Source organism: Nomia melanderi, chromosome 4 (genome assembly GCF_051020985.1).
Source record: "Nomia melanderi isolate GNS246 chromosome 4, iyNomMela1, whole genome shotgun sequence".
NCBI lineage: Eukaryota > Metazoa > Arthropoda > Insecta > Hymenoptera > Halictidae > Nomia > Nomia melanderi.
In genome coordinates, this window is record NC_135002.1 from 14148157 (window position 1) to 14173576 (window position 25420).

Consider the following 25420-nt stretch of genomic DNA (forward strand, 5'->3'; position numbering starts at 1 on the left):
GATAATTTCTTACGTGATAAGAATCTAGATAAGAACCTACAACAATGTATACAATTACGGCTTTTTATCATTCACTCGACTTGTAAGCGAGATTTTTCAAAAGAAACGTAGCCATGAATCGCTGATTTTTATGCGAATACTAGTTTTTCTGTATTAATTTGGAGAAATTTGAATTGATAAAAAACTTTGGTTCCTCTGTTAAGTATCTAATTAACGTCAAAATCAATTCTAAAAAATTGTATTAAGATTGTCACCGTGATTTTTGTTAACGTTTCTCTATTTACCGATTAATTTTATTACGCTCGTTTTTCAAGTAACTCTGTAATTTCTCAAATGTTCAAACATTCAAAATTTTATTATTATCGTCGAAATTACCGTTACATGTTCAATTATCTCAGATAAAAAGAAAGAAAGTTCTTCGACATAACAAGACAGAGACAATAATCGTGTAAGTATCCTTTGGAAACATATGAAAAGAAAAAAATGTCGACCTCAACCGTATAACCCTTTCAATTTTTTCCATCGTATAAATTTATCATGCGTAAAATTCTCCATGTAAACCGTTTCGAAAATTTCGCCGCCCGTCCGGAACGATTCGAAGCGTCCCAACTAGTTGGAACTTTGAAATTACGAGTTTCCGTGATTACGTCCTCCTCTGGAAATGAAATTACCGTCGTGATATACACACAACATTTAAAACGGATGTACGAGGGTAGATCTCGAATTGCGATTCAAAATCTGCGTAATTTATTTCGCACCTGAAAAATGCAATAACCGTAATAAGAGGATTCAGTTTCAATGAGTAACGCACTATAATAAGGGATGTTAATCAGTTTTCACTTAGCCGCAGTTATGGCGCGAACTCGCAGTATTCCGTAACATTACATAAAACAACATCCGATGTTGTTTGTACCTGTAATGGAAGGAAAAACATTTACCGCGGATAATTGTATCATAAAATATAATTATTTAATTTCTACTGAAATTAAACTCCAGATTTCTGTGTTTTTAACGCATTTATTTATATTTCGCGTGATTGCGAGCAATTTAATTAGTTATTTTTCTTAATCTATTTTTACAATGTGTATATAACAGATTATTTTAAACATTTACTTTATGCTTTATTTATATTCAAGTTAACTTGATGGTATTTGCTTACAAAAGCTTTCTATTTTCATATTGTATTCAATATTTACCTTCATAATACATATACAGCATTCGGTGAAACATTAAATCTCACGTACTTTACCTCCAGACACTTTTCTCTGCAGGTTTAGGAGTAAAATTCACCTGTCCTATCACCTTATATAGCTTACAATAATAACAACATTTTATTTACCTTTAGAATCCTAAAATATCACTTCACGTCTTCGAAAAACTCTTGCTTTTAATGATTCGCAGTAAAAATCATTATATCTTTCACAAAAACTCGGAATTTTCAGCCAAGCAAATAAATCTTCGATCTAAATTGTGCGCGTGACACCATAAAAAATTGTTTAACACAGTCCTTAATCCTCTGGAGCAAAACAGGAACAAGTTCATCCACTTTTCATCGTAATCTGGTATTCCATTACGCGTGCATAAATAAGAATAATTATCATAAAAAGAAGCCTCCTGCCATTTTACTCGAGCGAGTTACAGTTAGGTCAGAAAGTTTTGTGCCTTGCTAGCTGCATACGTCACACGGAATAATTTTCTCCGAAACGAAAGCCCAGCGCACGGAAAGAACCGATCTGCACGAGCGTATAAAACACGCACGGTTAATCATGCTCGTTCCGGCTAGGCTGCATAGAAGGCGAAAGGGTTATGGCAGTGATATACAATTTATTACCGTATGGGCAACGATAGAAGCGGTATTGCGGCGGCGATTACTGTTTTCGGCGAAGTGGGCGTGCGAGAGGACTCCTGTCCGCCAGCGTTCCTCCATCCAGCAGGGTTATTTCTTTTTGTTACGCTCGCCGCGGCAGGAGAAATCGGGTGGATTCTACCTGGATAAGGTGGAAGGTGCTTCTCTGCCTGTTGAATTCCTAGGGCACGGTGGAAACGGTCTTTGGGCTCTCTCCAAACAAAGACGAGACGACTTATCTATGATCTAGGAACACAAGTCGGTCTAACTCCTAAAGTCGTTTTGCCTGTTGTCTTCGTTTCTGTGATCTTAATGCACCTTAAGGGCATGTAAATCGGTTCGCGATTCTTGTCTGCGCAGTAAAACGTTTACTTTAGTTTGGAGCTGTAGTCTTTCGACGTAGGGTTATGATAAACTGCGATAAGCTGGACAAATTGCATCGTCGTCTTTTCGTTGATTTGCTCGGTCAAGGTATTGCAAGATTCGCTTCATTTTTTGGTGTAGGCATTTGTGCTTGGGCACGTTTATTGATAATAGGAATTGAACATTGAATTTATATGTGAAATTCTAAATATAGGGAACAGTTTTGTTTTTTGGAAGATGAAAGAGATATGTTTATAGGACATAATTTATAATGAAATGCATTCTTATGCATAGTAATAAAGTGAATAGAAAATAAAATAAAAGTATCATTTAAATAGTAGCTTTTTTTCTGAATAAATCGTATTTGTTATACGTCGCCCTTGTTGTTTAAGAAACTAAAACGCTAAAATTGCCATTATTAAGCATTGTTTGCGCCGTTTACGGTTGTAGCTGCTCTTTAGCGAGAATGGTGTCTAAACGAAGGTCTAAAGTGTGTAAGAGACCTCATTTACGGACCACGTTCTTAATAGAACTTTCTTATTCGTAGACGTATCTAATAGCCAATTATATTATACGACATGAATGCGCAACAGTAAGCACAACAAGGAAATCATAATCGTGAAAATGAAAAGGATTACAATTGCCGCGGGACAAAAAGATCTCTTTAAAACCGCTTATGATAATTTCGCAGCAAATTGTTCGATAAGAATAAATGATCGACGTCGCGTTGATCCGATATTTTAAAGACAGAGTTATGGCAATGCAATAGGTGAAGCGAAATGAAAATATACGGTATAAATTTGAAGAATTAAATTTAAACTAAATTATTATTGTAATCTGAATGTACCTTTAATACATTAAATACTAATTGAACAAATATACTTTCAGTTTTTCGGAAATCTTGACACGGAAAATAAGTACGTGGGTAATTCTTGTTTTTACAAAATAATATAGAAAATTTGTTTAATATACCAATAGAATCGGTTGTCATATTTTCTAAACGAGAGATTATCCGATGCGATCAGGTCGTGGCACATTTTCCAGAAGCCTACACAGGATAATGAAAATTATTTCGTGGTCACCTAACACGACGCAGGGAGGAATTGATCGGTCGCAGTTAATGGACTAGAAAGTCCAGTGATTAGAAAAAAGTTCCCCTCGATCGTAGATCTTTCATAGGACTGACGTCGGCGTAATCTTGATCGCAATATCTTCTGCAATGGCTGCAGTGGCACTGTGTATAGGGTGTACACTTAAACTCGAATATTAATAAGAGCATACACTCGAGAATGGTAAATTGATTGATGCGTCGAGAACTCGAAATTTTATGAAAAATAATTTCAGGATGTAGCTTTCTGTGATTTTATCTATTAATATAAGATAAAAGTCATGAGTAACGAAATTCTATTTTTAGCTTGGTTGTAATTTACTAACGATTGGAAGTCTTTTTGTGACGATCAGCCAATAGCGGTGCGCATGAGGTAGGTCAGTATGAGCATAGTTAGCGACGAACACAACAGTATTTGTAATTCATTAGCAAATACTTAAGTTTTTCTCATTTTTTTCAGCAAAAATGAATCTTTTTTCATTAATTTAGAAAACTTGTTATTTCAGTCTTGTTTGTTAACTGAAACTATATTCGTTCTGTCAGTATTCTCCTTTTTAATCAGAAAATATAAAATAATTGCACATAATTCCTGAAAATCTACAGATTTTAGAATGACATAGTATTACACTTCATTACCGGTCACTACTAGTATTCGTTTTAAACATGTAAAGTAGGATTATGTTACTAGCTATCATCTAAAAAGATGAAAAATGACATAGGACCACTATTAATGTTCAGTTTAAAAATTCAAAATAACATAGAGCTACGTTACCAATGACAAACGAGTGGAAACGTTATTACCCTTTACAAAATTGTCGAATTAGTATGAAACATTGATGGAAAGTCCCGCTGAATTAATTTTGTCTTAATTCGAGTCCAGTGTTTCCTAGTTTTCCGAGCTGTCCTGCGTAGATATATCGTAGAAAGTTGCGGTTCGTTCTGTGCTCCATATTCTCGCACCCTGTAGCAGAAAATGAACGCGGAGTTCCATCTCTCTCCGATACGGTGTTCATCTATCGTTGATTAAACGTGGCAGTTTCATGCGCAACGAAGAGACATTGGCGGTGAACGAGCAGTTGGTTAGAAAGGTGAAAGATCAACGGGAAGTCGTAGATTTCTTGTACGAGTTTATAGTATACCCAGTCGATTGCGAGGTCATGAAGCAAGAGATTCGTCAAGGTGATCGAGAAGCTTTCCTTCCGTGGTCTGTTGTCGTAATGGCTCTCGCAATGAAAAAGCACCCATATTTGCTTTGTCCAACTAAGAAGAAAGAACTTCTCTTCTTGGTTCGTTGGGCCGTTATTCTGTCTAACTAATGAAAAGAATACTCTTTATTGTCACGGTTGATTAGCTAAATAATATTACATCATTCTGTTCTTGTTAAACTGTTCTGATACGTTTGGCGTACGCATACTTTGGTCTGCAAATGTAGACAAGAAGTTATTTTGGTGGAAAAAGTCACTGTTCGAGAATTTGTTTCTATTTCTGTAACGTAGTTATTAAAATATTGCTATATTTATTGCAATCTGATGAATAAAACATTTTTTATGATAGTCTGTATATGCACGTAATTGTATGAACAGACAAATGAAAAATAGCGGTCTATCTTCTTTTAATTCTTGTGATTATGTAAATAATAATTGTATTTGTATTTTTACTTTGAAATCCCTTTTAAGTTAGAAATTAATTAGTGAAATGCGTTAATGCATTATATAAACATATTGAATGACAGATAATTGGTTTATAAAGTCAATTATTTAAAAGAAATTTCCTGGGAGTTTACATTTTCAAGTTCCGTATACCTTTTTCACAGAAATCGTAAGAAATATGGAGAACCAATATTAAACTCATAATTCTTCAAGAAATTGTATCTTTCGATCCCAAGGAATATTTTTAAATTCTAATATATCAATATATATTTTTAAGGAAGTCCCGAAAACAAGTTTCAAGCATCATCGCATTCAAATATTCGAACTATTCCTTATACGACCTTGAAGACCATTGTATCACACGGTTGCTCTTTCCTCGAAACTCTTCCTCGTGCAACTAAAAATGCAATAAAAATCCGAAAAAGAAAATCCGTTACAGAATCCTGGTAGTATTCCACTTAAAAGAAATTGAAGGAAACCTTTTCCCCTCGAAAAATGATTAAAACATACAAGTTTCACGCGCACGACAACATTAATTCTAAAATACAGCTAAACGTTTTCTTTCTTTATTTAATTACAGTTCAATTTTTCTTTCTTTTCTTTAAATACAGTCCATTTTTCTTCCTTCCTCTACATTTATCATTTACGAGAAAAACGCTACATACCGATTAAATGAACACCCTGTATCCATCGTCGGTATAGTTCAGTTACAATAAATGTTTGCATTCAAGGTTATCAAGATCTATCCACTTTACTTCATTGACATTTCACGGGAACATTGAAAAGTAAATGTATAACAGATAAGAAGTAAATGGAGAAAATCAATTTTCAAAGGATCAGTTAAATAAAATCGAGCAATAAAAAATAAAATACGTATCGCGAATGGTGCGGTGTACGATTGCGGGCACGTACCGTCCGAGGAACGGTGGTAAGCGCCCCGTAGCCTTGGTACTATTTCTAGTAGTCCATTACTTGGTCTGGTAGGCGAGAAAAAATGTAATAAACCGCGGACACGTCGCATCTGCCATAACGATATAGAACTCTCAACACCGGAGAAAGATTAAATTGCTGTGTTCCCTTTCCTCGCGCCTCCGCGGCACGGCGGCCGCCTTTCTTTCGTTATGAGCTGGGATAGATGGCCACGAGACTCGCGATCAAATTCGCCGGGGAATTTTACACGCGAAGATTTACGTTTCGTTGCATGTCGTCATTGCTTCGTCGGGTATCGGTATTTGCGTTGCTCTGTGAATAATAATTCTAATAATCAACGAGTGTTTGTAGGAAAGGTTGTTCCAAGTGGCAACCTCAAATTTTTCAGAAGGAAGATAAGTACTTTACGTTGAATGTTATTTCATAATAATCTTATCTTTCGATATTATCAGTATTATGCGTGATTGCCATTATTGAAGTCTACTTACGTATAAACGGAAAATTTTAGTTAAATTATATGGCATAGTTTGGTATTTATAAAGTTTTCTACGAAAATTCACGTTGTATCATTTGATAGTAACTGTTCGTGGAATGATTTTTTGTTCCTAATTAGGTTGATAAGTTAAATTAGTAATGCTGAATAATGTTTTGGTTTATTTCCGAAATAAATCAAATATTTCAGAGAGAAAATTCATGAACTCATTGAAAATTCTTCAAAAATTTGTGTCAGTTTTTTGTGTGGTTTAAGTTACATAATTTTTAACTTTTATAAGGTATATCTTACGCATTATATCAATCACTTTCTGCTAAATGAATGTAATCGATCAATGCCAATACCAATATCGGTGAATTTCTACGTATAACCGAATTATCTTTATATATTAAAATAATAATCGAATCAATTTATATTATTTACATTTAACACTTTTTGAAAGGATTCAAAATATTGTTTCTCGTGAGCATTTTCACATAATGATATTTTAAAAATATTGTAAACTGAACCTCATGTAAAAATTTGAAAAATGAACAATATTTTATTGACTCGGTGAAAAATAAAGTATTTTTATCCAAAAATTTCGAAAAATATTATTATATTCCAAGGCTTTCAACAGCATGCACCCCTAAGTAAAATTATAAGATGGGAGACACAATTTCACAACTGTTTAATTTACTAACAACTTGTGCAGAAGTTCGTATATTAAAACATTGCAAAGTTGGCTCAGATACTGGAAGTTCGGCGGAAATTCGAAAATGTCTGTTTAGTTAGTTATTCAACGTGTTCGACGGAAGTAGATCGTGATTTCAAACTTTCTAACCATATAAAATATTCCATAATAGCTGTACAATTTTACGCTCAGTATGGTTGTTAATGAATTTTATGTGGCGTTAAAGTATAAATAAAACAGTAAACTTTTACTTATCAACCTGTTACAATCGTTACAAATTTAAAAAATAGATTTTTGTAATCCTTTAGCGAAAAGATATTTGATGACAAGGTAATGGTAACATAAAATACACCATAATAACTATAAAAATAACTATAAATAATTATACAAAACATATCATAAAACTATGCTAACTATACAATTTAATCTCCACAGAATATCAAATTAGATTTAACGATAAACAAATGATTAATCTTTTAGTCATCACTGCATTACAGTTAATCCAACAAATACAAAAATTCACAAGTTTATATAAAATAACTTTGAGTAACCTCACAATTTCATATTTATAACAATGACCAACATACATAATACTGAATTAAATGACAAATGGAAGACATTCAATGTTTGACGCGTTATAGTTGCACTTTCCATTGAAGGAACAGATTTTGCGACCTGTTCATGAAATGTTGATTGAGCAAAGGGTGGGGGGTAAGTGGAAGACGATGGAAACGGAAAATTTTATAGTTACAGCACGGTGTTTACGAGCCCGTCTCTCCCTCTCCTAGGAATAAACGCTCGTTGCGCGTGCAAGATCGTTGCTTCCCGTTCCCTTCTCCTACCCCCAAATGTTTGCGCTACCGTCATCATTGGCGGATAGCACCGGCGACGCCGGCGTCGCCGTCGACAGCCGCAGCGGCGGCATCATTGTATTAACACGGTCGAATGGAAATTACACCGACCTGGTCATCCCGGCGTTTCGTGGGCGCGTTTACGACGTCGTTTTCCCCGCTTTTAATGAACAATGAGCGCGACGAACGTTTTCTCTACGACTCGGTTTTACCGCTGGTCTACCGAATACCGGGTACGAGTGCACTCGCGCCTTTTTCCTTATTTTACCGCCGTATATTTCACGGCCCGTGTGCAATCGGTTTTTAGAAATATTACGGAGGATTTCGTACTTCTCAGGCAGTTTCAAATTAAATTAGGAGTGCATTGGAAAATATTAACTGGAGCACGTTCGCTTAACACTAGAACTACCGAGCGTTTAATATGATTAATATGTAATCCTTATAAAAATTGTAGTAATATACAGTTTTCGATTTCTTCAGATATTCGTTACAGTATTCAGGTGAAACTATCTATTTTTAAACTCATTTCGGATATTTAATATTTTCAAGATATCAATAACTGTGAAATACAGAAGCTAGAACCCGTCATTTTGACGGATGCGGTAGTTCTAGTGTTAATAAGGAAAAATGTATAAAATATTGATAGGTATTCGGTTTCGTCTATTGCCATCAGTTTTGTTCTTTCCTGGTTTATCATGAGGGTATATTTATTTAAACTAGGCAGAATATTTAACGATACGTACTATTTAAATATATATCTATATAAACAATAGCTGAACAATGAACAGAAACTGAAAAATACAAAAATAGTTAAATCGTGCATAGTTATAGTTCATATATAAACGATGAAACAGAAATTGGAACTACGTTTAATCAGGTTGTCCTTTTATTCGTAACTTGCCGAAGTGTTTTCTTAGTAAAATGAATTCTGTCTTTCGCAGTCGTTTTTCCGTAATTATTTTTCGTAATTATCCGAGGCCAATGTACGAGACTGTCGTCGCATTGTTTGCAAACGACAGTCCTTAATCATCGGGAACGTTGTAGCGGTATTTAAAAATTGCTAATGATTCAATCGCGTTTTCCCATCCAAGGGAAGTTGCACGTTCTTCTCGTGACTTCTAGCCAGACGTTCGTTCCTGGCCACCGTGGAAAATCGTCGGCTAGGGGAAACTTTCTAAGTGCAGGCTACATAATCCATTGCATGTCGGGCAATCGGCGAACTCGAGCGCTCGCGTGGCTACACGGGCTACCGTTCCTCGAACAAAATACACACGGTGAGCTGACAGTATGTGGTCAACTTTCAACCTCGATGGAAATGTAACAGGTAGCTCCGCCGGGGCCGAACGAAAGAAGTGCGTAACGAGTCTACGCGCCCGCGCACGTAACGTGTTACGCGTGTCGAACCGTGACAGAAAATTCCTCATGTAATTTATTCCATGCGTAAAGTTCGTTGGGAATTTTACTTCTCACCCGAAAAGTGTACCGATGATTACGTAATTTTTGTTACTGATGCGTTGAGTATCCGTTTCTATGAACTATAAACTCTGTAATATTGTTAACTCTATAGTTTGTTTTTGAGCTCTGTACTTTTTTTATAAACTTTGCAACATTGTTTCTATTGATTCTATAATATTGTTAACTTTGTACTTTGTTTTTAAACTTTTTAACATTCTTATGGACTCTAATATTGTTAACCGTATAGTTTGTTTTTAAATTTTATAATATTTTTATAAACTCTATAATACTGTTTTTTCGAACATTGTAGATTTTCCTTCGAGATTAAATTGAACTTTGAATATAAGAATGTTTTTCATAAAGTTATTTATGCTGAAAAGGTGAAAATAGTTTTGGAAACCAAGGGTTGAAAGCATATTCGTTGGAATGTTTCGATAACTAGAAGCAAAATAATGAAAATTGATATCCTTTCAGTAATTTTTCTTTTTAATTGATTTTTGTGTAGTAGTGCGTAATCCATGAACCAAAACATTGAATATCTACGTGTTTACGGAATGTTGTGCATTGTAGCATAACAGTAACTGCATTAATTCCAAACATTTTGCTAGTCCTGGATACAATTTAAGAGAATGTACTGCTAAGTGTAAATGAAAAATGGTTAAAACCCCGTGATCCGGAAACTGAATAATTATGTTAAAATGAAAACTTCAACCTCGTAAATGCTTCTTATATGTAAATTTTCTCATTGAAACGCGAATGAAAAGGTAACGAAACTTTTCCACAGATTTACCGCGCTCTTAAGAAATTTATTATTGGGAGACTCCTGAATTCTAGCTTAACGCTGTGTTGCTTCGATGATTTCACTGCAAGTAAGCGGGAACCTAGCTTGAACCGGGCACTAGTGAATATTCTAGTTGGTTCAATTGTGCACGATGTTATACTCTACTTCGATAATGTCTCTCGGTTGGCCAATTTCCAAGCTGAGACACAACATTACGTCAGTCGTTCGATACCGATTGTACATACACCGCTTACCACTATTTTTCACTTTGCATACCGCAATCGTGTACGTTGATCGATGCTTCAAGAATGTTCGTCCGTGTCCCCTGGACGAATAGAGACAAATCCGAAACAACCAGCATCTTATCGTACATCGGGTTACAACATGACGGATGCCTAGCCGTTCATTTTCTGGGAATAATTATCAACCCTGGATGATTTAGCTGTTCCACGTGTTTAAATTCCGCTAGGCCGCTCACCTACGTTTGGAACTAACCCAAAGCGGTGGCGATCAAACACGAAATCACAGATCCTTTCGATCATTTCTGTCTTCTTGTGTATATACGTAACATGTGAAAAATTTGATGACCATCCATGCTCACAAGGAAATAAAATGGAAAGATTACACTGTCTACTTCTTCGTAACATTAATTTCCTGTTCACAAAAAGTGAAGCCTTTTTTATTCATCAAACAGGTGATGTAACGTTCTTCACGGACGATGTTCGTCTAAATTCAAAGAAGAATTTATTTGAAGAACCATAGGTATATTGTTTATCGAAAATAACTCTGAAGTCATGTAATTATAAGTATTATTAATTTATTGTTAGCGTTACATTTTTTCATTAATTTATAGGAAATATTATAATACTAGTATATTACATATCATAATGTATCGTATGCTTTACACGATTGATGTTTTTATATTTTTGGCTGCATTCTTTACTTCGTTTTATAAGATTTTCTTTCCCGTTAATAATATTAATAATGATACTTATCTGAATAAAGTATACGCGAGAGTGATATGTTATCGATCAAAATTACCTTTTGCAGTATCAGGTGTTTTGTGAGTATACATAAGTAATAAGTTTCTATATATAAGTACTGTAGGGATCTCACATTAGCAAAGTCGATTTACAACTCAAAAGTGAAGACGGGCAAAGCGACTCGGTCACACGCTCCACCTCAGTTCGCGGCTCAGCCAATAACAAGGACGTGTCGAAACCGAGCCCCCATAACGATCAGGCCGAGCGCTGCGAGTGGATATCTCCCCTTACCTCTCTTCACTTTTGAGACACTGATCAGCTTGGCTAACGTGAGATTCCTACAGTGCTTGCATATAGGTAATATCTGAATAAAATTGATATGTTATCAATAAAGATTGCCTTATATATAATTAGCAAATTTCTGTATTTAAGTAGCTATATGTAGGTACATGTCTCGAGAACATTTTCTTCTGTATAGCATGATTCAAACGAAGGGGCTCATAATCAGGCACCGGAGTATTCTGTTATTTTTCGTATTATTATTATCGTCTGTCTGTCGCTAGATTAGATTAATGAATCAATCATTAACTAAGTTTGCGTCACGTCTGCGATGAAAAGTCTCATTGGTCTTCCTCTCCGTCGATTTCGTTCGCTCTCTATCTTCCCCCCTCTGTTGTCTGTTCTCGCATCCTGTTGGATCGATGCTCGATTTGTCACAGTACCTTGCGTATAACTACCCCTTTATCATCAGTTAGATTCGCGAAACCAAAACACCCCATCTCAACAATTTGACTATTCCGTAACGACGCTAAGAAACTATTCATCGCAACATATTAGCTACTCCTTTGAAAACCATTCGATCACGATTCATATTTTTCATGGATCTGCAGATAAATGGATGCAATATCACGTTTCATTGAAATTTATGCGATTGCAGAGTGTTGTATGAGAAGGTATTAAGACAGATAGGAGTAGCACGTAAAATAATCAAGCGTTAATTTAAATAATAGGTTCAGGATTTTCTTAATTTTTATAAAACGTCAGCGTTTTATTTATAATTCATTGTTTCATGTGTTTGGTATTATTATTTTATTCTTGTATTATGAAGAGAAATATAAAATCGCATGGAAAAGCTATGTAGTGTGCAATACAATGATTAAAAATTATTTTTATAACATTTAATATTATTTTTAATTATTGTTGACGCTTGAAATGGGAACGTATCTTATACAGAAATGTTTAATTAATTTATAACCCTTATAGTAAAGGTTATTCCAGTATTTCAAAAATTTCACTCGATATTTACTAACAAACCTTACCTTTGGAACAAGGTGGTTGCGAAAGAAATGAATTTACATGGTTATAATAGAGTCTATACTTGCATGGCGTTGCAGGTCGCGCTCGTTCTCGGGAGCACGGGTGGCGAGTTAAGTGAATATCCGTGTATAGTAGCACTACTATTAGTTGTGTCACGGATTTATACGCACTGTAATTAAAAGCGACGGTTTTACGAATACTTTTCTTTATTCTTTTACTGTTCGTATAAATGAGTTTAACAAAGGAATACAGTAACATGAAAATACTTTCGCTCACTTTCATACCGAAGTCTTAGAAAAATAATGATATTGAAGTTAAAAACATATAAATCTGCTTCTTTCTTTAAATACGTGCAAAAAGAGAAGAAAATTCATAATAATAATAAAAATTTCTTTAAAGTAGTTCGTGTTTTGTTTTCCTTAGACTTTGTCATTAAAGATTATAACAGTCTTCTTAAAATTTTAACAAATCATGGAAGAAGAGGGATCCTAATAATAAAAAGTTGACTTTTTAATTGACGTAAATTCCGACACATCAATTCTTAATTTTTATTCGATAATTTCTTAAGAGAATATTCTTATCTGTTAGTACAGGACCTCTTTCGCAACCGCATGACGTTTTCTTTCGCTCACGGTTGGTTGATTATGATACTAACCTCTTAATGGCTCGTATGTATGTCGAACCTACTCGCTCTAGTTTTATTTTTACGAAAACAGATTTCTTTCTATATTCATTTCTGGTTCTAACTAAGAAGACATTGCTTAATGTTATCCTCTGCGGCATGTAATAGAATATGCAGCAAATCACACACTGTTGATCAACAATAAAGGATCGGTTATCAGTTAAAAGTAAAGATAATACAGTGTTTTTCGTTCTAGTTTAAAAATGTCACGACCGCCACAAGTGGGTCATCAAGTGGAACATTGGTCTCAATGTAATTTTCTTATAAATCCGTTGTAAGCGTTCACTTGAAATCTGTCCAAGCCAACAATGCCAGGAGACCATTGATGTCAGTCAATGTCCAACGAAAATATTAAGTATTTTACTAAGAGATACTTATTATAAAACAATAATATTCTTGTATGGCCCTTTATCTTATTTCTTCTAAAATTCTCCTTCAAGATCTTTTTATAATTGCAAGATGATACCAATTAGCCTAGTTACTTGGACTACCCTATTTAAATAAATCTTCCAGTGATTGTGTTCATCCAGTCAATTTCCAATGTTTCTCGGAGTTGCTGCGAAAATTTTATATTTTCAAAAAGGGCAGTCCGAAAGTTGTGATTTCTGGGAAAATTTCTGATAAAGCGGATAGCTAGTGAGATGTCAGGCAGAAAAAGATAATACAGGGCAGAAGAATCCCTTATCCTGAAGAGAGTCCGCGCAAGCAGTTTTCATTAGGACTCGAATAGGTCTCGGAGAAGCGCGGTTTGGTTGGATCTTGCACGGAGGGCCGTCTAAGTATATCCATGTTATTTTTGGCGGGAGCTGACGCACTGTTTCTCTGCTCTTCGCCTCTCTCTTCTCTATTCGCGTCTTCCAAAGAATTATCCTCGTGTAAGCAAACCACGATACACTTCGCTCCGAAATTATTCGCTTCTCGAACGTTCGATGAATGAGCTGGTTGATATTCCTATTATTATTATGATCAATGAAATGGATATGATCCCTGGCAGGATACTGTTTATGCTTGATTTGATAGTAAAGAATCTGAAGGAACAGAACTGAAAGTTTTCTAGCTGTGACATATGTAATGTGACATGACAATATCGAATATTGACTTGGTGTAAAATATTAATTTTTAAAAAAATAATGCAAATAGTGGCGAATATAATATCGGTGTTTTTAAAAAATAAGATTCTGCGTCATATAAATATTGGATGAAGTTTTCTGCTTTTAAGGCTATATCGATGTTGAAAAATTGACGTTCTTCGGTCCGCAGTTTTTATGAGCCTGCTCGTTACACTTGACGCATTAGAGTCACCGTTCACCATCATGATCATTAGAATAAAGATAAAAGCTGAATAAACAGCGTCGTTGTTGTCAACTTTTAGTCCTGGACTGACGCAAATGAATGTTTTACTTTTCAGTAGTTCTCTACTTTTTTAAATGTTCACGAGGTGTAACACAAGTAGATATTTTATGCGATGACAATAGAGTAATAATACTACTCCCGATTGGAGAATGTATAAACAAAACAGCTGGCAACAACTGATAAATAGTGGAAAATTTTTGTTTGTTCAAACATTAGCTTTTTTATCTTTTTATTTACAATGAAATATAAAAAATTCGTATTTTGAATTTCGGTGTTTTCGAAATACAGAGCCGAAAACAGATGCGTATACTTGCGCACCGATATATATTTTTCAGCTTTAAAAGCATTTTTCCCAGAAGTATATTTTTCAAGATGTGTAAGATTGCTCGAGTTGCATATATCCAGTCACTTAAAAATTTTACTTTTACGCCAGTGCTCAGCCTTATAGATTTCTTAATTATTTCTCTGAATATAAACAATACTTAATTCATAAAAAATATAATATAACTTTTACTGCATCAATTATTACATCAGTTGTCCATTCAAACTTTCATTTCATTAATTTTACACAGAAACATTAGTAAAAAATATCGCAATTGTTTGTATATAGTAAGTAATTTCTACAGTTTATATTCTACTTAAATAAAGTGCAAATCTTAAATTCGATCCCGTTTTTCCTTTTTTATAATTTCTGTATAAGGCTAACCTACTTTTTTAGCTCCATCCCATTATTCTCTAAACTCGTTATCACTGTCGTTTCCGGGCAAAGCCGCGGAATAGTCTACAGTAATTAGTGTTTTTTTTTGTATTTTGTATCCCCCCGCATCCTCCAACAACGTGTCAAAATTTCGCGGAACAGAGTAGTGGAAGATTAACGCCGCAATTTGGTAGGAAGCATACACGTGCGTCTCATTGTCTGATTAACCCTTTCGTTACCAGTGTCACGTATATGTGAACAGTTGCACCAAATCGTGCTGCAAATGGGTTGATTGAGTTGTAAAACAGTAAAATAGATGTAGTATATTTTTAATCTGCGGGTAATTTTTCATCCTTGAGTTCCACTTAAATTGGCCAGTTCGTAATTGCTATCTATGCTATGGATTTTTATGCAAATTCCGATGTTTAAAAACGTCATTAGAAAAACGAAATTATGACAAAAACTGATTTCTCCTAACAAACGTTATAAAAAACAGTATAGTTTAGACACTTTATGTATTTCCTTACGTTATGCACGTTCTGTACATGGTTGCACTTTCAAATTTCGTATAAATGCATAAAACTTCGTAGTTTACAGTGGTCGGTTTTCCTCTGATATTATCGTGGCGAACGGGTTAACACGTTCAGTATCGCGTATACTATGGCACACGCTAATCTTAAGAAAATATTGTTGCGAGGCATGTGGCCAGGGATGGGGTACGTTGTAAACCATCGGAAATGTAAAGAAATGATATCAAAATACAATAAAAGTTACCAAAAACCTAAATATAACATAATATTTTATTTTTAAGAAACTCGGAATATTTTTTAAGCCAAATACAACCGAAATTTCGGGTAGCACAGGACATGTTAACGCTAGAAGAACCGAACGTTTAACATGATTAATCCTTACAAAAATTGTAACAATAGATTTTTTTTCGTTTACTTCGTATACTGATTGTAGTATTGAAGTGAAGCTATTTATCTCCCAAGTGAGTTCAGATATTTAACGCTTTCAAGATGTCAATAATTGACAGATAAGAAAACTGAAACCGGCCATTTTTACGGGTGAAATAGTTCTATTGTTAATAGGCAATTGATTCTCATACCATTCATCTTTGTTATGAAGGAATGAGTAATACTATAGGAAATGTTTAGAATCTTCAACCGAATTCGACGAATGTAAATGTTATTTATTCATTTTTGTACAAATGAAATATTACTTGTCTATTATGAATCTTCAGCCTTTCAAAATGACGATTTTGACGAGTGTGATTGTCTAGTGTTAAAGAATTCTCGAAAAATTGACTGGGAAGTGCAAGTCGTCCTTGAGCATAGTTTCATGAGGCGGCGGGAATAATAAAACCGCGTAATGACCGCGTAAAGGTCGGTTCGAACGAGTCTACGATAATTCGTGGAGAGAAGGCAGCGAGCGTAGCGCGGCCGGCAGTCCGCGTGTGTTGCGATGATCATGGGACCCCGTGACTCCGCAACCCGTCATGAATTATTCATTGGGGCCGCGCCGGTCGTTGGGGCCCTCTCGCTCACGTGATCCACCGTCAGCTTGTGTACTTTATACATATGTATACAACGCACCTACAATCGCATGCGCAACCGTACGCGCGCCTCGCACCGCGAGCATCCATGCTTTCTTCTTTCGTCATTCGTTGGATCATTCCCTTCGTTTACCTCCTTCGCGGCGGAATCGTTCATTTTTTTCACGGGAATCCCGGCGCGATTCTCTTCGTTTCTTGCTATACAGATACTTTTTTATCGTAACACAGGTGAGACTCTATTAGCGGGAATAAGGAACTACAGATATTCACCGCGTTATTCGAATACTTGAAACATGAGAATACTGTAATTAAAAGAAACAGTTTTTAAATATATTCTTCCATATGTGTTTGATTAATCTGTAATGAGGTAAAGGTGTTTATTGTTTTACGGAATATTTGAGTGTGGGTTGCATTTTCTTGTTGTTTCGTATTTTCATTAGAGATTTTAAGTTAAATTAAATTAAATCTTCGAAACTCCAAGATCGGAGATCTAATTACAGCCTTCTTTTAATATACTCCTTTTAATAACTCCTCTTTAATATTGAAATTTCTTATACTATGAGAGGAATTAATATTATTTGAATTGGTTATGTAAAATATGTTATATGTGTCATTTTTTCTGCTCACTTTGAAAGTTTCATTATGTATTACGAAAGTCCAAAATTAGAAATATGAAAAAAATGGTGTACTCTGTTGTATAGAAAAGAACATTTTGTATAATTAATGGTGTAAATGGAGAGGTTAAAAATAAGTTCCGTACTATGCGGGATGAGAGGAATATGAAAATCAAGTCACAATAACGGTTAGCACACGACCACATCCAATAAGCTAGTACAGGAATGATAAAATATTTATTTAGTCAATCATGGCCATTGTAAATATTACATTAACGTTATGCTAACCACTATCTCTCTATATATATTCACAGCTCTAATCACATTACAACTAAATTCAGTATTATTTATACATGAAAATTAAACTGTTAACATTATTTATTTACAGAACTTATTAAATTGTATATCACATCTAATAATGTCTGTAATAATGAACATAGACTTTTATTGAATTCCCAATTTTGTATTTAACGTTTCGAATTTTGAATATACTGTAACTGTATTACACTTGTAATAATAATAATTGTTATGTACATTCTCTATATTTCGTTTTCATAATAGACGATTACAATATGGTATTGTTCATGATAGTGCCAGTCATTTATACCGATATCATTTTTCTAGTTTTCGTTTTCGTCTTATGTAATGTGGGCGGTCCAAGAGGCGCGTCATGCCAAACGAACGATTAACCTCGAACTTGCCACGACCTCCGTCGTCCGTTCATGCTTCCCATTCGCCTCGACACTTACAATTCCACATAATTACCCAATGATTCATTTGCTTAATAACTGACAATCGTTATTAATCACCGATGCTCATTTATTTTGTCGTTTAGAGTGATTAATAAACCATGAATGTTCACGTCCCAAATTTCAATTTTGGACAGTGATTTGTGAGAAAAATGATAAGGCAGATTGTAATTTCTTGTATCAGGATTTTTTAAGAACTTCATAATAATCTTTATTTTGGCAAGTTTTGCAGTTTATATAATAATACGAAACTTAAAATTCATTCACTGGTATAAGTTCTATGATTAAAAGAAATAAAAAAACCTATCAAATTATTATCTCGTTTTTTAAATAGTGATAATATGTAACTTTAATGAACACTAATTAAGTGTATTTAATAAATAAGTAAGTAAATTTAATTAACTCGGTATTAGTAGTTATATGCAAGAACTAAGTCTCAGTATGATAAGCATTTTAATAGTAAACAATAAATGGTAAATAACGTTTCTAGATAATTAAAATTTCAACAGTTTCGACAATCTTCTTAGTTGTAACATTTTATTAAACCCAACAAGTCTTCCAAATAAAATATTGAAAAATTAAAACTAAAAATGTTATTAAATTCCTAAATATCATATCATATCTTTCATCTTTAAATAACAATATCATTAATCTCTTTTTCTTTATGTAAAGTATAAAATTGTAATCCTTGCAAATATGTAATGTTGGTAGCGAACGTATTCAAGAAATTCACACGGAATAATGAATTTATAATGATGCACTCGGTAATTGCATCGCGTAATAATCCAGGTGCTCAACGATCGTTCTCTTGAAAATTAGCTTGAAGTGGATCGTATAGGTAAAACGTGAGAAGGGAGCGGAGGGAGAAAGAGGAGATGGTAACAGCAACGATGAGGAGTAGCTTAGCGTCATTGAAAGGTCAACACTATCAAGTGCACACTTGTCGCCCGGCTCGTTTACAATGCATGGTGCATCCCGAGTGACGAGCACGTCGCTCTCCTACGGTTCGTTCACCCCATACCGAAATTTCTTTCCGAAGTATCGTATTCACTGCGGATCGAAGAATCGCTGAAGAAGCACTATCGATTCTTTTTCCTTTTCATATACTGTGTGACCAATTCGATGGTACAATCGAAGAATTGAAAATATGAAATGATATTTTTTCATTTCAGCTTCTCGAGGAAATTAAAATTAAAAATTTATCGAGTAGGTGCGGTTTACTTAACTGACAATTAGTACGATTGATGTAATTTATATGAATTTATTTTACATGAAGAAATTAGTAGATAACATCGAATAAAATTATTGTGTTTGATATTTTGTTCTCGAGACTTCTTGTATTTGACTAATTGTTGAGAGAATGTATTCAAATTCGATTTGTGTTTTAATAAGAAAATTTTATTTCGTGTTATTTAACCACTTTTCCGAGTAGAATAACAGGCGCTTTGCAATTATTTACGCTTCATTTTATCCGGATTAAAATATCTTATTTTTGTCTCAGTTGTAAAGATTCTAATTCGTGTTTTGGAGTTGCTTTTTTATGTATCGTACAATGATACTTATGCTTCTCGGTTAAAAAGTTACTTATAAGACACTCTGTATACTGCATATCGAGGATGATGGTACAATCAAACAGCAAATGATTCATTTTCCATAAATAAACTAAAAATGAAGAAAAATGAGTTTACGCACAATCGAATATATTTTGACCAACTTAAGATCAACGCGTTATTTATACATAAGTTTTACGACACTGACTGCGTCAGAAGATAGTAATAAAATGAACATGAACACTTTATTAATATTAGTTTTCACGATAAATACAAACAGCGAATAATTGTCAGCTGTATTATTTCAATTGCATTAACTATTATATACATAATAAGGATACTATACTAAACCACCTAACAAATTCTTGTCATTGTTTACCAAATATAATATTTAAATTAGTAGATTCTCTTATGAAACGAAAAACGTGCAAACTTAAATACATCATAATTAATTAAATAGTTCATAAATTATTCACAGTTTACTCTAACGAACTCGAAAAGTATATAACTCAACAATACACAGAACCATAAAACCGTTTCTCAAAACTAATTCACTGTACTAAATCTCTCCGCTTGATACTTAAAAGAACTTCAAAAACGAAACTATCCGAGCGTCAGCATCTCGTATCACAATCCCACATTCAAAACACCTATAAAATAACTTTGAATCCACCTTCGCCGTCACCTGAAACGAAACCAAGACGAAACAACGGACGCATTTAACATTCCGAAAAAATTGTTTTCGTGATACCAAATTAGACGTTATTTGCCACCTTCGGTTCGTGTTGTTTACATAATTCAAATCATTCATTCCTGGTCGTCCCCTCTTTCTCCCTCTTTCTCGCTCTCGTCATCGTTCCCCGGCATCTATCCCCGTCTTCTTTTGTCAATGCAATTTCGACGTGGCGTGGTTGTGTCCCGTCGCAACATTGCAGTCCAATTAAACCAGCCGGTTGAACGAATTCCCCGTCGTCCATTTCCAGTTTCCGCCTATACGCGATGCGCCTTGTATTTACGTGTCAATTTCCGTGCGCCGACGGATACGACGACAACCACCGGTGCCGAGGGGGCGATGTCAGCTGGCGGGGGGAGGGTGGAATAGAGACGAGATGGAAGGCATCATCGGGGTATCTAGAATTCGAAGCTGGGCCGGTTCGTTTGGCGCCAAGCCAGGCCGACTTACCCAATTAGGTTTCATCACTGGGTCGCCGGCAGCTTCCCTGGCTGCCAATATTTGCAATACCTAACTAAACTGATCCAATTATAACCAAACCACTGCTCCATCACTCGATTGGCGTGTAGTCGGATCCGCGGCTCCGGCGCAAGGCGCGCGTGTTCCCTATGATCCGCGCGTGCGACTTTGTTTATGCCAGACCTTTTCCTGCGCGGTCGATATTTTTGCCCCGCCAGCGGAAAATTTACGCTTTGATTCGTCGATTGTGATCGGTGGCATGATCTGCGCGCTGATTACTGGGTATAACGGGGAAAAATTCAATTGGTGGAATAGTTTTTGAAATGTTGGACGGTGCCTTCGGGCGACTGCGAGATAGGGGATTGAAAATGTTGGATGATAACGAATATGAGATTCTCTATTGCTTGAGATATATGTATTTGTAATAATTATTAATTGTTGTAGATAAATGTTTGGAATATGATTTTGTAATTGAGTGAGTAGGTTAGAAGTGAAAACTAGACCTTTGTGAGGTGGATTGAATGAATTTGTTGCGCTATACGTGATCAATATTATGTTTCTGGCTTGTACTAGATCCTGGTAATGAGAAGGTCGCTGTGAAGCTGAAGTATGAATGGAGAAGATCATCGAGGATAACATAATTTGACAGTAGGAAAAGTGGGTAACGGGAAATGGGAACAGAGTAGAATGAAATCGGGAAACATGCGATCATGTAGGAAAATTTGAGTTTTCTCTTGCAAGTGTTTCATAATTAACACGTTGAATGCCATGAGGGTCACCGTGATCCCCAACCATATCGACTTACTATAGTTCACTTAATTAAACGGTGATTATTTGAAAGCATTTCTATATTATAAATAATGCTACATAATGTAGTGACATTCAGCCAGATGCACGTGCAATAATAATAATGCAATTCTATCAAATGATGTAATATTATATTTCTCCCATTACGTGTGTTGTGCTTTATGAAATCGTGCAGCATTCAACGCGCTAATGAAACACTGACATTGTTACGTTTCTATTGCAACTGACAGTAACAAATAACAAATACAGATAATTACTGTAACAAAATTTAAATGTTTCTAAAAGAACGCGTACACATAAAGTATAAAATCTCATTTTTTCGGACAAATCACTTCCAAACGCCTTAAGTCCAAATAAAAATCAATTACTTCAAGTAACAATATAAAACACCGAATACCAAAATCAAAAGCCAAGTTTCAAAGAAATCTCTTCATTTTTCCCTAAGGAATCAGCCATCGTATCACACCTCCGCGCGCATAATCCGTTTCCAGCCAGATCCCATCCCCATAAATTTCACCGAAAATCGTCGGCCCTTTCCCCAAGATCCATTTCTCGCCAACACCGCGCCTCACCGCGCAACGCGGCTGTAATCTCGCAGCCTGTCCCACCTTCCGCTAATTTATACCTTACAGCCCATCCCAATAGAGAAAAGGATATATCCCGGACGAATTCCCGATCGCGACCGCGCCGGTACCTACACGCGCCGCATGAATGCGCGGTTGGGTCCGAGAAGAGAGAGCCCCGGGTCCCCGAGCGGCAGTCCATTGACATCGGCAGCCGGTCTAAGAGCCCCGGGGAAAGCAGGGTGGTGCGTACAAAAGAGGGAACCGAGAGAGAGAGAGGGAGAGAAAGAAAGAAAGAGAGAACCCGGTGCCGGTCACCGGAATAGGAGAAAGATTCGACGAAGAAAGAGAGGGACACTGCACGAAGGGGGTGAATGAAGGGCGAAGAGGGGGGTTGCGGAGGAACGAGAGATGGCCAGGGGTTCGAGAGAGTGGGACGGAGAAGAAAAGAGAGATAGAAGGAGCCGTGGGCTCCGCTCGTCGCTATTCCAGGCATTCGATTTGGTATTTTTCTTTGTGTATCGCGGATAGTTCGAATTGTTCCGCGAGCAAGGCATTGATATATCGTCCCGCGGATCCTTTGAGTCAGCCGCGTGCGCGCGGCTCCGAATTATCGTTCGCGTACTCTCACGGACCCAAACCGAAGCGAACCGAACGGAACACCGAAGGCTCTCTCCTCTCGTGGCCCCTTTCGCCGAATGCACTCGGGTACCAGGGTGGTTATACACTCGCCTCCTTCCTCTCTTCCTCCCTCGTCCTCCTTCGGCTACCTCGAACCCTATCCCCCGTTCCACTCTTTTCTGACCCCTCGCCACTTCACCCTTTCGCCTCGCCCATCCCCGATCCACCGGCTACCGGTCAATTTATCCAGGATTGTCCTTCTTTGCTTTATTTCAAGCCGCGCGCCACGAAATCTACTCTCTCTCCGTACCTACTGCCGCTCCTCCCCGGCTGGCCCTCGTTCCCATCTAGAAACGCTTTTTCGTTCCTCTTTCGGCCACTCTCGGATACTTTTCTCTTTTGTCTACCTTTTGCCGGTGACCTCGATGCTGGCCCGCGCGTCGAGAGCTTGGGAATCTCTCTACCCGGGGGAGAGACGCGGTCCTCTCCTCTCCCGGGTGATGCGAGAAATCCCGGACCCGCGGATCGGACGACGTTCTGCGAACGTTTCTCGATTCGTGTTTCGTCCTTTTGCTCGCGGGGCTGCCGAATGGATCGAGAACGAGTGATCCGTGATGATTTCTACTTTTCTTTGGCTCGAGGAACGTGATTGTTCGATGATACGGAAAATTAGGATAGTTTTGGGACTCTTTGTTTTAGTAGTGGATTATTGTTCGTGTTATTTGTTGATTGTGTTAGTTATTGCGATATCTTGAAGTAGACAATTGAAAAGTTTCAATTCAAATGAACTTTCCGGATATTTATATCTGAAATTTAAATATCGAATTTAGTTTTATTAATTGTGATAATAGCTGACATTTTGTTTGTTTTAAGTTTTGAATTTGAACAAGGAATCATATCATATGCAGAATTTCTACAGCTTTTATTAAATAATTTTATTAACCGTCGACCATTCATCATTTATTTGCTGTATTATTTTTATAGAAAATTGAATAAACATTTACATTCTACGTTTGTAATAATAATGGGTGCTTTCTCTCCAAGGAATCAGTTTCGGACGTCAAATTCTACTTTAAATCTTGGAGCGCGTTTTATTCGCCGCTCTATCCTTTGGCCCTTTTTCGTCGTCTTGCACTATGTGTTTGATCTTCCTTCCGCGTACGACGGTGGACCACGTCAGGATATTGCAGTTTTATTGAATTTTCTGCAGCCGTTTTCTTTCACGGTACTTCCATTCTACCCTTAGCTGTGCGCATCTACTTCAACAGCGATTCTTGCTTCACTTTTCATCCAAAACGTTACTTTCAGCAATTATTCTTTACATTTTACCATCCTACATTTTCTACTTGAAATTTTCTTTTCTATTATGCAAAATTTAATTCAGGCATTTTCATTGATCAATCTTTATCGATGCTTCAGGATGTTCAAAGAGTTTTTATTACATTTATCAGATTGTAGTAAGAAACAGTTATAATATATTACGGAATAAATTCCAATGAGCTTTTAATGTATACTATATCTTTGCAATTTTAGGTCTAACGAAAGTTATTCTAAAATCCACTTTCCAAAAGCCTTTTAACTGTCTCAGTGTTGCATTATATATTTATAAAACCTTCATTGAAACATTAGAGCTCATTAGACATTACGTACATTCTGAATGGAGACTTATAATCGAAGAAAGATAAAAAAAACAAACAATTAATATATACATAATTATCCAAAAATATATCCAACATTCAATAACATAACAGAATATCTCCACCCATTTCTTAAAATGCCAACTACATCAATCTATAGTAATCACCATTACACAATGAATTCACAATAAACTCATCGCCCAACATTTCATATTCTCATCCATTAACTTAAACTCCCATACAAAGAAAAGAAGAATTAACCACTCAATCCACATCGTGTTAGCGCGCACGCAGTCAGGCAAAAAGGCTTATATCTCAAAAAGAAAAGTAAAAAGTTTCTCGCTTTCTGAAATCCCTAAAACGTGTCTCCGAGAAGAAGTCGGAAATAATCCGGGTACTGGTGCGTCAGACAGCGCAGTCCTCGCAGTTTTTCAATATTCATACACACGCCCGCTACAATGGTCCGCCCGGTTTCCCGTACCGGTTTCCTTCCGGCCAGCGCGGCGAGAGGTTCCGATCAGGAAGACAAGCGCGATTCCAGAGAATTTTCACCGGTCTCGTGCGTGCAGAAACAGCTCTCCGCTCCGGCGAGAATTGCTCATTTTTACCTGGCGACTTTCACGCTGCATCCTCCCGTTCGAAAGATCCTGTGCGCGGCCCGTCTCCGCCGTCTCCGCCGTCTCCGCCGTCTCCGCCGTCTCCGCCGTCACCGCCGTCTCCGTCGTCGTCGACGTCGTCGTCGTCGTCGTCGTCTCATCTCGAAACCACCTCGCCAGTTTTCTCCTTTCCTCTTTCTTTTCCCTTCTTTATATTTTTTTCACTCTTCGTCCTCCCCCCTCCCTCTAACCGCTTATAGCCATGGTCCAAGCTTCCCTTTGTGTGTAACGGTGAATCACGAAAGAACGACGAGGCAGATCGGCGGCTGGCGAAGCAGAAGAAGAGTGGAGCGAG

The 25420-nt window shown here is 36.4% G+C and overlaps 1 protein-coding gene and 1 long non-coding RNA gene across 6 annotated transcripts in view; one reads left to right on the top strand and one right to left on the bottom strand.

The window, feature by feature from the left end:
• Positions 1-25420, top strand: part of scalloped (TEA domain transcription factor 1 homolog scalloped) — a 238342-nt gene that overhangs the window by 14740 nt on the left and 198182 nt on the right. The window lies entirely within an intron of this gene.
• On the bottom strand, positions 20006-20984 carry LOC116425365 (uncharacterized). The gene is made up of 3 exons (XR_004234670.2): positions 20833-20984; positions 20423-20728; positions 20006-20334 (listed from the first exon to the last, which is right to left on the bottom strand). It is a non-coding gene; the product is annotated as an uncharacterized LOC116425365 (long non-coding RNA).